The 16679-nt window shown below is 49.2% G+C and overlaps 1 pseudogene; it reads left to right on the top strand.

Moving 5' to 3' along the window:
- Positions 1-5543: 5543 nt before the first annotated feature.
- On the top strand, positions 5544-16679 carry LOC119095522 (sialin-like; annotated as a pseudogene).

The following is a 16679-nucleotide window of genomic DNA, read 5'->3' as shown; positions in this document are numbered from 1 at the left end:
TTCTAACGACTTAACTTCCTGGACAAGACTTTTAACGACTAAGCTTGCAAGGCACAACTTCTAATGCAAATGCTTAGAAGCGCCATTACTGATATGCGACACAAAAATCACTACAAAATTACACGAGACATCACTTCAAGTGTAAGGAACTCTAAGCGCAAACTTTGACACGCCACGAAGTCCAACGAAAAAGCTTCCACGAAACATTATTTCTCAAGCAAGAGCCTCTAACACCCAAACGTCTTTACGACAAAAAGTATAACGCATCGATTTCTATGTGACATTACTTCTACACAAGAGCGTAATGCAAAAACTTATGCGTTCACCTAAGGCAAGAGCCTCCAGCCCACAGGCTTCTGCGTAACATAACTTGCAACGCAAGCATTCCCGCACCAGTTGAAAAACATAAGAACTGCTCAGGCATGAGCTTTCCCACGACGAAACTTACAACAGCAAACTATATGAGACAAAACTTATAACAGAGTCTCCTGAAACCCGTATTAAACCCCGCAGCATCTGTGAGGAAAACACCGACAAAGCGCAAAATTCAAAAGCGACACCAATTTTAGTGTAAAAACCATTACGCAATGTTCAAAAAGATGGCCGTCTTGTTAATAGCGCATCCGCCTGCAGGCCAGGCGGACCGCAGCTCGAATCTCGACCTTTTCAGCTGTTGACTTCCATCTGGAAAAAACAAACAATCTTCGAAATTTGGCCGCTCTAAATGGTCAGAGCAGCTTCCACTAAGCCTTGTTAGGTTCTCCCACTTATTTGCATTGACTATTTTTTCACCAGTCCTGGTCATTGCCAGCGTACTCCACTTTGGCACTTTCCGTAGCACCTCCATTCGCCTCACAAAAGTGATGCTACCCTTGGACATCACTCCCGGTCAATTACACGGGTCAGGTCGGGTCAACTCACAAGTCGGAATAACATCAAATTGAAGACCTTCTGGTGGACATGACACGAAACGGAATGCACAGCAATGGTGCAAAACAGATGTAAAATTCGGCGTTCTCGTTCCAGAACATCTTCAGCTATGAGCAATCGACTCAAGAGTCGACTATGGCTCAGAGATGAGTCAACTCTGGCTCAGAGATGATTCGACTATGGCTCAGAGAGGATTCAACTCTGGCCCAGAGAGGAGCCGACTGGCCCAGAGGTGAGACGAGCGCTAGACTGCCAATATGCTACCATTGGTTCTTTCCACGATCGCACGCAAACTAAGTACTGCTGTTTCAGCATCAAGGGCTGGTGCTAAGTAAGACTTGTAACGACATAAACGTCTCGAGCAGCGGCCGCTAAGATTACATGGAAACGCCCAACTTGTTGCTTTAACCCAGTAACTCTCCGGACCAGATTCAAAATATTAACCCATAGTGTTTTGCGCAGTCTTCCTCCTGCTTCGGCGGGGCCGATCGGTTTCCAGGCGGTTACCGATCGACGAAGCTGCGTCATATTTGCCACCTCGGTCAACCGCTCGATCGCTCGTAGATGTGGATGAAATAAGCTCACTCGTAACTAGTGGTATATTTTTAGGTGGAAAGACTGCTCTAGACAACGCAACATTCCTGTTCAGTAAATATGCTCCTCACTACGAACAGTTTGACCACGTCATTGTGCCTTACACAGCATTGATTGAGAGCCAACTGATGTGAAATGTTTATGTTTATGTGAAAGTCGTGCTCACAAACACGAGACATGAACAACTCAGGAATTATGTTTTTCTTGGCATTGGTCGCCGCGAGGTTGATCGAATGGCCGGCATGGGATGACGCTAATATGACGTGATGGATGGGATCGTGTAGTTCAAATGCTAGAGAGGTTTTGGTCTCTAGAAAACAAGGCTGTGAACTGCACGGAACGATCTTCAAGATGCTTGTTTCAGCTCAAAACCCAATGCAAATATGAAACACTCCATCAGGAAAGTAAAACGGGGATATTTAGGCACTAAACTCAAACGGGGATATTTAGGCACTAAACTCAAACCAACACGTTGTCTGATCTCGTTATTATTCTGCATTTACCCTACTTTTTGGCGCAGTTTTTCCTATGGCTCCTTTTGTTTATATCTCACGTAAATGCGTCGAACTGTTTCCTGGGCTCCCTCCCGCTCTCCCAGTCACTTCAAAATTAGTCAGTCATCTGCCCTCGGTTTTTTCTCCAGTAGCCAGCCGTGTACCTACCCACTACACCTAACCAGCTTCTTTGCGTCTCATCTCTAACTCAATCTACACCTACCATCACCTGCCAGCTTGCACATTGCACATTGTTGCGCTTGGCCACTGAGGAATACTTTTTATGATAGGTTTGAAGTCGTCCTCCACTTTCAAGGCATCACAAGCCCGGTCTTTTATCAAGCGCCTAGCTCAACATTGAATCCCATTCACATAAATTTAAGTTGTTAAGGGTTGGATTTGTGTCAGATCTTTCAATACGAATCTCCATTTAAAACGCGCCCGCCTGTGTGATAAGGGGAGCTTATTTAGTTCGTGTAGTGTAACTGGTCAGTCTGCCTTGAAGGAGGCTGATATCCACAGCATCATCTCAACTGATGCCTGCCAGGTGGTCACCATGGTCACCACAGTGTTATCACCACTGGTGCTATCGCCCGTGTGGCCGCTGGTCGTGTCAGCACCACCACTACTCGCTGCGCTCCTGCTGGCCATGTTGATCGCGCTCCTTTCCGGCACCATGAAGAAAGTTGTGCCTTGTTTTGTATCGGTCACCGTGCGAGAAAAAAAACTGACTAAATGTAAGTCGGTGTTTTCCCGGTGTCAGCTGAAGAAACCGAGTTGTGCATGGTTTACGTTTGTTGCTTCGCGAAAACTTGAGCAAAACCGATTAGCGTTAGATTCCATACGCAAAATAGCTCAAATAGCTTGGATGCCCTCTAGTCGACCCGAAAAAAGGAAACACCAGTGATGATTTTCCTGACGACCACCGTAAAACAACGACCCAACAGCTCCGGTTTATGAGTGTAAATTGCACACACATGTTCCGTATATGGACATATATATATATATATATATATATATATATATATATATATATATATATATATATATATATATATATATATATGTATATATATACATCTATATGTATGCATGCTTATATCCATATATATCCACACACACACACACACACACACACACACACACACATACACACATACATATATATATATATATATATATATATATATATATATATATATATATATATATATATACGTATATATAACGAGTCAACAGGTAGCCACCAGTGGCTCAGGACCTGACCGGGACGAGCTGAGTCGAGCCATGCTGAGTCGAGCCATGCTGAGCCGAGCCATGCTGAGTCGAGCCATGCTGAGTCGAGCCATGCTGAGTCGAGCCATGCTGAATCGAGCCATACCGAGTCCAGCCATGCTGAGCCGAGCCATGCTGAGTCGAGCCATGTTGAGCCGAGCCGTCAGTAGCACAGTATAGCCGATGAGTTCGGAAACATAGTCACAGGCGCACACATAAAAATACACCTGTACACATGATTGAATTGACTGAAATTGTTTCACCGAGGTTGCGGGCTCAGAGTCTTGACAGCAAATGAGGCGTAGATGGCACACTGAAGCTAAAGTCGTTTTGAAAAACGCTTAGTCTAATTTTTTGTAAAACAAATCAGCGTTTTGCCCACATTTTGTCTGTCCGCACTAGCAGCAAAACGAAAACATATGGTGAGCCAAAATCGTGGATATCCTCACATTACCAAAATAAGTAAGTCCTCCGTTGGAAACATGAACTATATTTTAAATACTTGTTATCAGTCCAGGAAAAGCAGACATAGACACATAGGCACAGACACATGTATATTTATCAAAAAACCAGATCAGTATGGATGACTGAGGCAGGCTGGTTATGAACGGCATTATCCCACTACTGTAAGAGCAGAGATTCGTCGATTTAAGTTCGGTTTGCCAAATTTCAAGCCCCTTGTGAGTTGGTGCTTCGTCATAGCCATCCGTTAACACTCGCCCAGGTGAGGGTCCATTAACCCCCTCCCTCCCCCCGAAAGGTTTTTACAACATAACCTTAGAACGGCTGCGATGTAGCGGTGCCAAACTTTGCATAACTGCAAGCAATTGAATAGTGGATTTTTAAGCATTAAAAATGATAGTAAATCTTGCAAGGATGCTTGACGTATAATAAGCCAAAGTCAGGCCATGGCCGTCAGCGAAAGCAATTTCTTGGGAATCGTATAATCTGATACCATAACTGAGTGCTGAACAAAGCCATGCAATTCTGCGATAATTTCATGTAGGCAATACCACAATCAAATGTTGAATAACAACAAATTCCAACAGCTTAGGGTCAAGTATAAAGGTTAGACCAAGGTAAGACCAGCCGTTTTTTCTATAGGTAGTTAGCATTTGACTACCTTTACTAGGTAGTTTTTGATGCTCATATCGAACTTCTTGATAACAGGGGACCGCAACGGTTTTTTCCATTTCTTTTCCTTTCTTCATCATTTCTTATCAGTCATGATAGGTCACTTACTTCAATATACCCAGATGAACCGTTTGTTCTTTAGGGGCGTGCCATCTGGGATCCTTAACACTTAAACAATTTACAAAATCAAAACAATCTGGACGGTTTTTGGTTGCCAGGACTTTCTGAAGATCAAACAAGCCCACTGGCCTACAAATAACTCCATTTAACTTGTGCTTAGTACAAGAATTCAGGTCCAAAGCGGTTGCATGATGAGGTCTAGGTGCTTAATGGATACGATTATTGACTTAGGCCTTGTTTGACGTCATGGAACCCAAAGGTTGTGACCTACGCACCTCAAATGTTTACACAAGCTATTTCACCTACAGGCCAGTCCGCCCTACCAATGAAGTTCCTTTAGCTTCCTTAGGTTTTTAGATTTCAGGAGGTTAAGTTGACACCACCCTCACCCGAGCAAAGGGCACTCAACTGGCCACCCGGGTGCGTCTTAAATGGCTTCGGAACATGACGTGACCCATCTTGACCTTCGACTAAAACAAACTTCAAGTACGCGGTCAAGGTCCATTGCACAAGTTCACAAAATAGTTATGTTCTCTGGCTCTGATGTACTGAGAGCCCTTACAACAGGTTATCGTTAGACGTTCTCCAATAGCAGACGCGTTGCAACTTCTGCAACATATGTAGTATCAAATCTGTCGACGACCCAAAAATAGATCGCACCTTGAACGCTCGGCACGAAAGAGTCTTTCTCCTTCTGCACTTTGTCCTTCACGCAGGAGCGCCGCCGCAAAAGCGCCGTGGCTGACCGCCGAGGCGAGGAAAATTCCACCACCACCAATCACTCGACGGACGCTGGACGTGAGTACCGCCGGCGGCTCTCCGCAGATACCAACAGCGCTTCTCGAGAGGGCACTCGATGTCGCCACACCTACCGGCGGCGGCCAGGGTGCACAGGGTCGGGCCCTGGTCGGGAGAGGAGCCGGTCGCCGTATCTCGGCGCTGAGGGTCGGCAGGGGTCAGGCGATAGTCACGCCGGCCGCCGCGGGAACAGTCGGTGGGGCGAGGCGAGCAAGAGGTCACGGCAAGAGCAGCCGCCGAGTGCGAACCTCCCGGGTCACAGAGGTCGCCCGAAAGGTACACCCGAGAGGGGTTTTGGTCTCGTCTGTGCTGTCGGGTCGTGTTTCCACGGCAGCGGCGGATATCCGCGTTTTCCGTCCGTAGCGTTGCCACATGTAAACCGCTGCACATGTCCGAGTGCAAGTCTGAACGTGGTATAAACACTTTATCAAGAAATAGTTGGGTTTAGCGCATTAATTTCTTATTCGTCTTAACCCGGTAAGGAAAAATATACTCGTCTTTATGAAAGAGGATGTAGTAAACACAGCGTGGCAGGCTTCCTCGGCGTTTTCATCGTCCATTGTGTTCTACAATGAGCTCCACTTCCCTAGTCAAAAGCAAAGGTGCCTCCTTAGGAAGGATCCAAACTCCCCTTTCCATTGAACAGCGATCTTCTCGTGCGTTAAGTCGAATTTAGGACATGATCGCCTCATTGAGTGACACCAAACTGATCGCCTCATAAAATGATATCAACTGATCGCCTAGGACACACACAGCTGATCTGCACGCACCAGACCAAAGCGGCTTTGGAATGGCATCGGCGCCCTTGGCGTGGATCAAGACGATGGAACTTGTGGAACTGAGCAATGGTGTTGCTACGCGGCTGCGCCCGTCCCGATACCTCGGTTGATAACATCTCCTCCCTTCCGATCGACCCGCTGGGCAGGGTGGGTTCAAGTCGCTATAAACGCTCGCTACTTGCCCACTGGCCGTGCGGCCAGTGGCAGCGGATGCGCGTGAGTTCCGGTGACGTCAGCGGGGGGGGGGGGGGTGAACCGCGGCGAGTATTGTGGCACGTTCAGCCTTCGCCGGAAATTCTGTGTTCGACCAGAAATTTGGTGATGTGATCATGGAGGTCAAGGCTTGCGCAGCAAACCCTTAAGTGATGAAGTTGGAGGGAACTTTAGGGGAATTGTTTTTGTATCAGTGCTCTGTGTACTGCCTGGCGTCGAGCGTCATTTTGGATCGATGTTAAATGCCATAAGATGTGGTAGAATATCAAAAGCGACTGAATGTTACCTTAGGTATCTTGGTAGCATGGTAGCATTTCAAAATGTACCGAATGTCATAAATCGGCAGAGCTGTCCATCGGGCGCGAGCAACGGCCATGTGTGACACCGAGTGGGATGTTGCTGGCTCTGGACCTGCCTGGCTTTGTGACCGCGTATGGACATCGTCCTCGTCGTGAGCGGCGTTTTAATCCCGGAGCCGCCACGCCTGTGCTCACGCCACACCTGTCAGGCGGAGCCACGGGTGTTCGTGCGCCACGGTACGTCGTCCACTCGCCGTGGTGTTCTGACGCCAGTCACGTGACGCCGGACGACGTAACCACCCGGAATCCGGAGCCGAGAAAACCCAGAGACCAGTTCGAAATAAATCCGGAGATACAGCAAGAACCAGGATACTAGACCCAGAGCCCAGTTTGAAATAAATCCGGAGATACAGCAAGAACCACTATACTAGGCTGAATTAAGTTTGGGCATCAAACAAACGGGATTAAGCTTGAAACTAAGCCAACCCATCCGTCAGGAAACAAGACGCAATCTCAATTATGGGCAGGGGCCCAGCAACACAAAGTCACAGCCACCATCGAGGGCCAGGGCCTTACCTGGGAATGTTATCAGAAATCAGATTGTATTCCCGTGATGGGCTTACGTTTGCATTGTGCACACATGCAAAACATGTAAGCAAGTGGTAATGCGAGCTGGTGTTTGCGAATCGGCAAGTGACAAAAAGGAGTCGTGAGTGAGTGGTTTGTAGGGTAATGAATGGAAAACAGAAACGATGGTGTGGTGTTTATTGGAAACTTATTCAGATTAAGAACCCGTGTGGTGAGCTTGAAAAAAAATGTGAGAGCCAGAAGCCAAGACAAGGTGTTTATAATTAGCCAATGGGATCCCAGTAACCAGCGGCTAGTGGTTGTAAGAGAACCGGCTGAAACCAGGGGTCTAGGGTCTCGTTTTGGTGAGGGAATTAGGAAACATAAACTAACTTTGAAAGCCAGGTACATGTCTGTTGGAAACAGACATATCCGAATACAAATTTCATGGCAATGTCAAATATGTCATTTCTTATTCCAACGGAACGAAATGAGGCAGTTATTAAAACTGTGAGCCAGGTTCATTTATTTCTCTACGAATGTTGACATACTATTGACATCACGGTGATTTGTCTTGCCACGTCAGATTCGCCGTCATAAAATGGAGGGCACATTATATGACAACCATCTCTTCGGAATATCAGCATTTACGCGTGAAAGGTGCTTGCCAGTATGGCATGTCAGGTTGTTGGAGTATACATGCTTACAATTATCTCTTTTCCGCCACAGGATCCTAGAATATGTCGCAACACAGACCAGAGCCAACCCTTGAACACACTACCACGATGCAGGACATGGGGTTAGTTACCATCGGAGACGGGGTTTCATTCTGTAGCAACAAAACTTCTTCTGACCAATTAAACGCAAATCTACAGTTACGGAGACCGGGGTCTTCTACCTGATTGTTTTCACAGCCTTCGATGGACAGTCCTACAACGACTGCACTATCGGTTCCGCAAATGCAGGTAAGGAAACAACTAGATTCGGTTAAAAGCATGTGTTTGCCATTTTCAGGTCAAGCCCACCGGCCAGGATCATGCAGGAAAATAAAAGCACGGAAGCTCTCGACGACTCAGAGCAGCAGCAGCCCGACAAATGTGAGTAGCATGAATGAAGCCCTCGAATGTGAAACGTGAGGGGGGAGGGCCATACGAGGGTTCGGCAACCATCTGAAATCAGCATTCAGTACATGTTTAACACTAACATCATATGTTGACCTTTAATGTCCGCTTGGCTGTTTGAGAGCGCCTCCTGTAAAACTCATGGCATCACGCTAAGATGGTACAATGCTTGTGCAAAATAAGGCATGACGAGTAATAAGAGGGAATTGAGACGACCCCCTGACAATAACTATGTACGTCATATTCGTGAAGTTCGTAAATGCACTCAACAACCTACGTTGTTTTGTACGTTCACGACACCGCAATGCACTTATAGTTATGCCTTCAACATCCGAACGTTTTACCTTGTGCGGCTTTAACCAGCCTGTGGATGGCATGTTCTAGATGCCCGAGACGTCCTTAGATGCATTACGCGCTAGTCCGTTGCACGCAGTTCCTAAAGTCAATAACACACCGAGGAGGTTCCGCTCAACTCCCACGCATTTTTTCCAGCCATCATACGGCGCTTGTGTATGCTAGTGTGCAATGTGCTTTCGCTATCCTAAACATACCAATCTGGCCGCGTCATCTCCAGAGGACGTGGCAAACATTCCACATAAAAGTGTCGGCCAGTTAGATGTTTGCCAAGGTGTGCCCACATCTAATCTTTTATGTCTACGGCGTTGTAGCTTGGTGTATACACCCGCTGTGCTAACTCCTGGCAGTTGTAAACGATGAGGTGCATTAATTGGATTTGCTATCTTGCTGCGGACTATCACGGGCGACTTCCATCCGCAACAATTCTGGCTGGATGCTGGTCCCAACCAACGACAGATCATGTAGTTACGTACCTATGCATTTACCTACGCAATTTTTTTCGGACCGCATACCCGGTATGCGATGCAGCCCTCTGCGTCTGGCATGTAATCCCTCGTCCGTCCTGCCCCTGTTATTGTCGGCCTGTATCCTTTGCCCCTTCCGTTCCGTCAGCGAGACCAGCTGCTGCCGAGCGCTGACAGCGCCGGCCTGTAACGCCGCCCTCTGTGCCTCACATGTAATCCCTGGCCCCTCCCGCTCCTGTTGGTGCCGGCCTGTACCCCTTGCCCGCCCCCCCCCCCCCCCCCGCTCCGTCATCAGGGAGATCTCCTGCCGAGCACTGACAGTGTCGGCCTGTAACGCCACCCTGTGCTCCTGGTAGGTCAGCTCATGCCCTGCCTGCCATGGCGGTACGCCATCGCCGTGGTAGGCCTCTTCGGATTCGCCTCCGGCTACGCCATGCGGGTCAACATGTCCGTTGCCATCGTGAAGATGGTGAATAGCTCCTCATCCTCCGATGCCGTTCAGGGTTCCGTCTGCCCGAAGCCCCAAACAAACAGCACAGATGAAAGCACGGTACGTTCCAGACCTGCCACCGTGTCTTCGTCGAGCTGTGTTTAGATGCCTGCTAAAGACCAGATCCGGCTCGGTGTTGTGCATGGGGTCAAGCAAGTTTGTTTCATTTGTATTCCAGTTATGCAGAAATCGTGTATGAGCACCTTCATCTGAGGGCGACTTACAACCCAGACGACGGTTACTGAGATATTTCGTGATTTCTCATCTGCTGCATGGCGTGAGCGGCAAATCAGAGGTGATTATGGAGGTCGTAATTATTCCCTTGGAGCCCTCACTGAGCCAAGCCATGAATGAAAAAATGCGGGGCCCCGCAAAACAGATCAGGTTAAAAAAATCCGGATCACAAGAACATGAGTGTACTCCAAGAGCATATGAAATAGAAAGAGCATCAGGGGCACAGAAAGGACCAGTGGTACACAGAGCACCAGGAGCACAAATAGCATCAGGAACACAAAGGGTATCTGGAGAACGGGGCACCACGATCACAGTTCGGTTTTCCAACAACATCATCAACAACGTGAGGTTATCAGGAATATAATAGTTCACAAGAATCTTGGAAGCATCAAAAGGTTCCGGAGGTGCAAAGGTTCTCAGATGCTTAATAGGCCCCACACAATTGTTCACAAAATCCATGCAACTAGCGTTTTCTAACAAATAATTGGTCCGGAGACGGAAATAGCACATAGCAAAACAAAACGTGGCACAGCAAACCCACTTGGACTTGTCAAGGCCCTCATCGGACAGGTGGTCCGGAAATTCGAATGGCTCCGATGCGGGGAAGTGCCATAGCCCTGGTGGCCCAACTACCTGTCTGCATTCGGAGCCGATTTAAACGGACTGATTTGGTTGATGCACGTTGCGATAGGTATCACCGCATTGTGTGACAGGCAAGTGTTAGTCCACCAGGTGTGCAACCAGTAACGGCTCACAAATCATGCTTAATAACATTTAGATATTTTTCGTGACCTGTTGGTACATTTGTCCATATTCGAGTTGAGTATGGTGATAAAACTCCACTTCACTGAAACGGATAAATAGCGGTGTTCTACATGCAATGCTAATGCATCCAGCGCCTATTAACAAATCCGATCTATGCCGGTAGAAACCATTTTCAGCACTGCGCACGCATTTAGACGAAGCACGGAATAACTGGGCATCAGACACGCGCAACCGGACGCATCTCGCTGACGTCAAAAGTCGCCGCTCGGACAGGCCCCACACACTGACCGCGCGCTTCCGTCCCTGTGTTTCGCAGGGTGAATTCGACTGGGATGAAAACAAGCAGGCGCTGGTGCTGAGCAGCTTCTTCTGGGGCTACGCCATCACCCAATTTCCGGCAGGACGAATAGCAGAGGTGTACGGGACCGCGGCTCGTCTTCTTCTGCGGTATATTCCTCTCCGGTGGGTGACGTCAGCGCGGCATGACGTCATGCTATGACGTAAGCACGGGCAGGTTTATGTCACATTTTGACACAGGAGAGGAGCGGTGGCGTCACACTGTGACGCTGGAGTGGGACAGCAGGCGAAGTAAAGGCACGCGGTTGGCACGCACAAGCGAGCTAAGACGACAGGTATCGTGGTTGAATACAGCTGACATTCTATACGGGAATCGGTTTGAGCATCGTGCGTTTGGACTGTCATATAACGCAATGCATTTTGTCCATGTGGTTCTCGTGGCTACTTAAATTGTTTGAATAGTTAGCAATTATTCATTTTCATCTTATCGCCCGCGCTCCCACGAAGCAAGCAAGCAAGCTTTCTATCCAGTTGCCAACGAGGACATGGGAACCGAAGTTCCCACGCCACCGCCGTCGTCATGCCATTACGTCGGCCATCGTATTCTAACCGCGCCACGTTCCCTCGTTGGTGTGAGCCACAGCACTCCCAACTATCGTCATCGTCGTCATCGCCATCGCCATCGCCATCGCCCGCTTGTGACGAAGATCACCGCGGTTCTATCCCCCGACTTAGATAGTGACTTGGGCCGGTTTTCCAGCCATCGGGAGCCTGCTGACGCCCATCTGCGCCCACACAAGCTTCGGCCTGCTGATCGCCTGCCGCTTCATCATGGGCCTCGGACAGGTCAGGACAGGACAAGGCAGTGCCGGACAGGCCAAAGACGGGACAGGTCATGACGTGGTGGTCTGGTCCTCGTCGGAGAAGTGCGTACGGTGCTACTCCAGCTTGGCCGTCGGGACTCTCGACAGGCTCGTTTTGAAAATCGTTGGGTTGTTCTCGCGAGAATGATTATGTTCCGGCCCTGGCCCTGTTCCATGCAAGCCGTCCTACAGATTGCTGTGATAGCACCAGGAGTTGCATTCTATCTAGATAAATCAAAGACGAATGTCGCAGACCAGATGTATACGAATCAAACCGCAGAGCGATTCTCGCTGCAGCGTGTCGACCAAGTACCACGTGATCGCATCTGGTGTCGGTGCGCTGCCATTGGTTTACCACCTCGAACCCTTACCGCTGGCTGGTGCCCCAGGCGGTGCTGTACCCGTGCTACCAGGTGGTCGTCAGCAACTGGGCGCCACCAATGGAGAAGAGTCGAATGACCATCCTGGGCACAACAGGTGAACAGGCCTGGGGAATTTTACCCGACGTCCATGGATTTGCCGAGGTGTTTGGGCACTCCTGTTCGGCATGGGGTCTGGGACAGAAGAAGCGATGAAGCCCGTTGCAGCTATGAAGCAAATTATAATGGGAGACAAATAAGTCTCCATTTTCACCGTTGCGTATCCGAGACTTAAAGTCAGCCCAAACTCCAAATCCAAAGTATTCGCCTTTTTCTTCACCTCTGCCTTTCTCACCCGTACACATCACACATCCACCAAGTCTCTGACCTTTCAAAGGAGTGAGGCATACCACTGGGCAGATCTTGCGTGAAACGCGTCGCGTTTTATGTTCAGCTTGCGCCGCGACCAAAACATTTGTCGGATTCGCATTTTCCACAGCTTTATTACGAACCACTCCACTATCGCCTCATGTTCGTCTCGCATCGTGGCTTCGAAAATATATATATATATATATATATATATATATATATATATATATATATATATATATATATATATATATATATCCCGAGTCCGAAGCCAGGCAACCTGCAAGGAGAAAGTCGGACATTCATGCCCATTGGACATACATGAATCCGTGTGTCCATACAAACATTGTCCATGTTTTGACCCGACCCCTCCCCCTGGCGGACAGGCAACACCTGGGGCACTATACTGGGGATGCCGATCTCTGGACTGCTGGCCGGCTCGAGCCTCGGCTGGGAATCCGTCTTCTACTTCTTCGGCTGCAGCAGCATCTTGTGGTGCTTGATCTGGGCGCTGCTAGTCTACAACTACCCGCACCAGCATCCGCGCATCACGCAGCGCGAGAAGATCCTCATCGAGACCAAGAAGAGAGAGTACAGCGAGGCACTTGGCCAGGAGCACAGCGCGGTAGGTGGCTGATTCACTGACCCGGTTGTTCGGCGTTTGTTGGAGGGGGGATGAGGGAGGGGAAGCGAATCCGAGTCATAATCATCCCCATTGTCCGACAGCCGCATTGGAAGCTGTTGATAGCCCAGTCTCCTTTTAGTCAATACCTTAACACCTTAGATGGACTCAAATGACCTCGTGACGTTGCTAACAAGGCATGCTTACCAGTCACCAATTGTAATGAAGTCGTTAACCGGACATCTGAGGGCGACCACTAACTGGCGGGCGGTGCCGGCAGACGAGACCGCCGGTGCCCTGGAAGGCGATGTTCACCAGTGTGCCCTACATCGCCTCTGTCTTCGCCGCCTTCTGCTACAGCTGGGGCTGGTACATGCTGCTCACCGAGCTGCCCACGTACATGAACAACATCCTGCATTTTAACATCGACCAGGTGTGTGTGTGTGTGGTAAGGCGGTTTGCGGCTTGAGCGGTTTGTAGACCATGACGTGAGGCCGGTCTCGAGAAATGGTCTGACATTCAGAAACTCAGACTGCTTGACTGCTGGACACGTGGGATAATGACATCGAGCAACCTGCATCGTATAGCGCACGGTACTATTTCAGTCATTACGCAAAATTCATAGCATGCACGTATTTACGAGTCAAAGTGCCCGCAGAAGAAACCACGTTCCGATCAGGAACGCGGTTCGAGGAAGAGCACTTTCGTGCGGCGCGGTTGGCTTTTTCGCGATGTGTCCTCAAGCGCCGTGGTCTCCAGCTGGCATGCTGATTGATATCCTATTTGCAGAACGCGTTTCTCTCGGCGCTTCCTTACTTGTTTATGTGGATCGTTTCGAACATAGCCGCCGTGAGCCAGGATAAGCTGATGAAGCGCAAGACATTCAGCAAGACCGTCGTCAGGAAAATATTCGCAGTCAGCGGTAATTGAAATCTTACCAGCACCAATTCTTATCTCAACTGGTGAACTTTGTCAATACCCCTGAGATATTATGCATAAGCCACATGTTGAATACCGTCTTGTTGATACGCGAAATTCATTCGGATAAGACCCGAATGTTCATAATTAATTTTGCAAAGGTATGCGGACGAACCCGAAGGTACCACCCAGTCGTATCCTCAACTGCGCTTGGGATGTAACAAACTTGTCTGTTACAATGAAGCCGCTGATGAAAGCCCTCCGTTAGTCGTTCAATACCGACCCTCTCATTATTGAATCTCAGTTCCTGGACCCCATCGCTTCGTTGCCCTCGAAACCTGTTGACGTTGGGCGCCGGGATTCCCGGGCCTATCTGGGACACTCACTGGCTTGACATCATTGGGGCCAAAGGTTGTCTTCACCGGGGCGTGGCTTACTCCAGGCTGTAGACCTCTGATGCCGTCTTAACCACTCAACCCTGAACGCCACCCATTCCAGGTCTGCTAGGGTCAGGCATCTTCCTGGCAATCGCCTCATTCGCCGGATGCGATCACGTGGTTATTGTTGTACTGCTCTGCATCGCGGTGGCTCTGGTGGGCTGCATCGCCTCCTCCCTGCTCGTCAACTACCTCGATCTGGCGCCCAACTTCGCCGGCTCCATGATGGGCGTCAGCAACTGCGTCATGACCATCGCCGGCATCGTGGCGCCGCTGGTCACCGGCGCCATCGTGACAGGTGACAAACAGTGAACGGTGGTCATAGTGTCAGGCGGTCATGGTGATAGGTGGTCATGGTGACAGGTGGTCAGGTGGTGACTGGTGGTCAGGTAGTGACGGGTAGGCAGGTGGTGATGGGTGGTCAGGTGATGACAGGTGATGATCAGGTGGTGACAAGGGGCCAGGTGGTGGCGGGTAGTCATGTGGTGATGAGTGGTCATGTGGTGATGAGTGGTCATGTGGTGATGGGTGGTCAGGTGGTGACGGGTGGTCGGGTGGTGACTGGTGGTTAGGTAGTGACGGGTAGGCAGGTGGTGATGGGTGGTCAGGTGGTGACAAGGGGTCAGGTGGTGGCGGGTAGTCAGGTGGTAACCGGTGGTCAAGTGGTGATGAGTGGTCAGGTGGTGACGGGTGGTCGGGTGGTGGCAGGTGGTCAGGTGGTGACAGGTGGTCAGTGAGATCATGCAAAGCTATCACGTATTTTTACTCCTAGGACCAGAATAATGCATTAGGTTTGCTATCAATATTGGCACTTATCACGTGAGCTAAGCAAGGCAGAGCTGCGCAAGCATATGTGCATGTGATCCGTGGACTTACTTATGATGTCAGCAAGATCGATAATAACGGTTTATGGTCTCGGTGTACTAAGTGGGGCTCGCTTGCATCATTGGTGCTCGAAGGGACAGATGCGGACAGGACAGATTAAGATACGAAGCGGCCATGTATAAAGGAGACACCGGTCTGAATAACGAGGTCATGGGTTGCATGGGAAAGGGGTATTCTCGTTGCATGCATGATGAAACTCCAAGTTCGTAGGTCAAAGCATACGGTGAGGCAAGACATGACTGGTACATGACATCTTGGTGCATCACCTGGCGTGCACAATGTATGGAGGAATTGCATTTTCCCATGCTCCCGCTCTCATCATTCCCGCGAATTCCAGCATGCTATTACACGTGAATTTGGGCGGCATGCCAGTCACGTCTTAGGTTACGGAAAATGTTATCTGGCGCGTTAAGACGCATGTTGGGTTTGGAGGAGCATAGTATATCCTACTTCTTTTGTAAATAGCGTCTGAAACTACGATACCAATGACTTGTCTCACTGACTAAAGAAGGGCTAGTTAGAGGCAATCTGCGCGGGCAGGGTTACTCACGCTTGCCGTGTGAAGATTCATAAAAGTTATTCAGTGGCCAAAAAGGAGCATACAGCTTTTATGAGTCCGAAGGTCGTTGAATGATCCGACACTATCTGTCAAATGGGAAAATTATAGGTTCCTAACATTACTGCGGAGCAAAACCAGTAGGTAGGCGAGGCGCTACGTCGGGTGGATTTTGTTCCTTCTATACGGCGAGCTGCTCTGAAATTCCTTCTGCGTAGCGTTTATAGGCGTGGGAATCAGAAAGCCCATGTAAATTAAATTGACTTTAAGCTGTTTCAGTCTTAACTTGAACCATTCTAACTTCGCTAGAGCTGGCAACTGATATTGCAGGGAAGCCTTCCCGGCATTTTAATCTCTAGACGATGGTGTAAAATTGTTTAAAATAAGCTGATTACGCACAAAATCACCCTCCCTAAACTGAGCCTCATTAGCATTCCATAACCTCGTTCCTGGTGTTCGCAGGACACGAGGACCTGGAGCATTGGCGGATCGTCTTCTGTCTGACAGCGGGCATCCACGCGGCGGGCGCGCTCGTGTTCATCATCTTCGCGTCTGCCGAGGAGCAGTGGTGGAACCGCTACCCCTCACGGGAGGCGGCAGAGCTTGCTGCCAAACAAACTGAATTGAAAAAGGAGCGCTACTAGAGGGTGATCACCCTGCTGTGATAGCATCTTTAATATGGACTGTAGCTTCGCGGACACATCTATAATAAATGCAACATCAGCGGTGGCGACACCTA

The sequence above is a fragment of the Pollicipes pollicipes genome, unplaced genomic scaffold, assembly GCF_011947565.3.
Source record: "Pollicipes pollicipes isolate AB1234 unplaced genomic scaffold, Ppol_2.1 Scaffold_4219;HRSCAF=4965_pilon_pilon_pilon, whole genome shotgun sequence".
In the NCBI taxonomy this organism is placed as follows: Eukaryota; Metazoa; Arthropoda; class Thecostraca; order Pollicipedomorpha; family Pollicipedidae; genus Pollicipes; species Pollicipes pollicipes.
The sequence above is the reverse complement of the archived record's forward strand: the minus strand, read 5'-3'. Positions and strand labels throughout refer to the sequence as shown.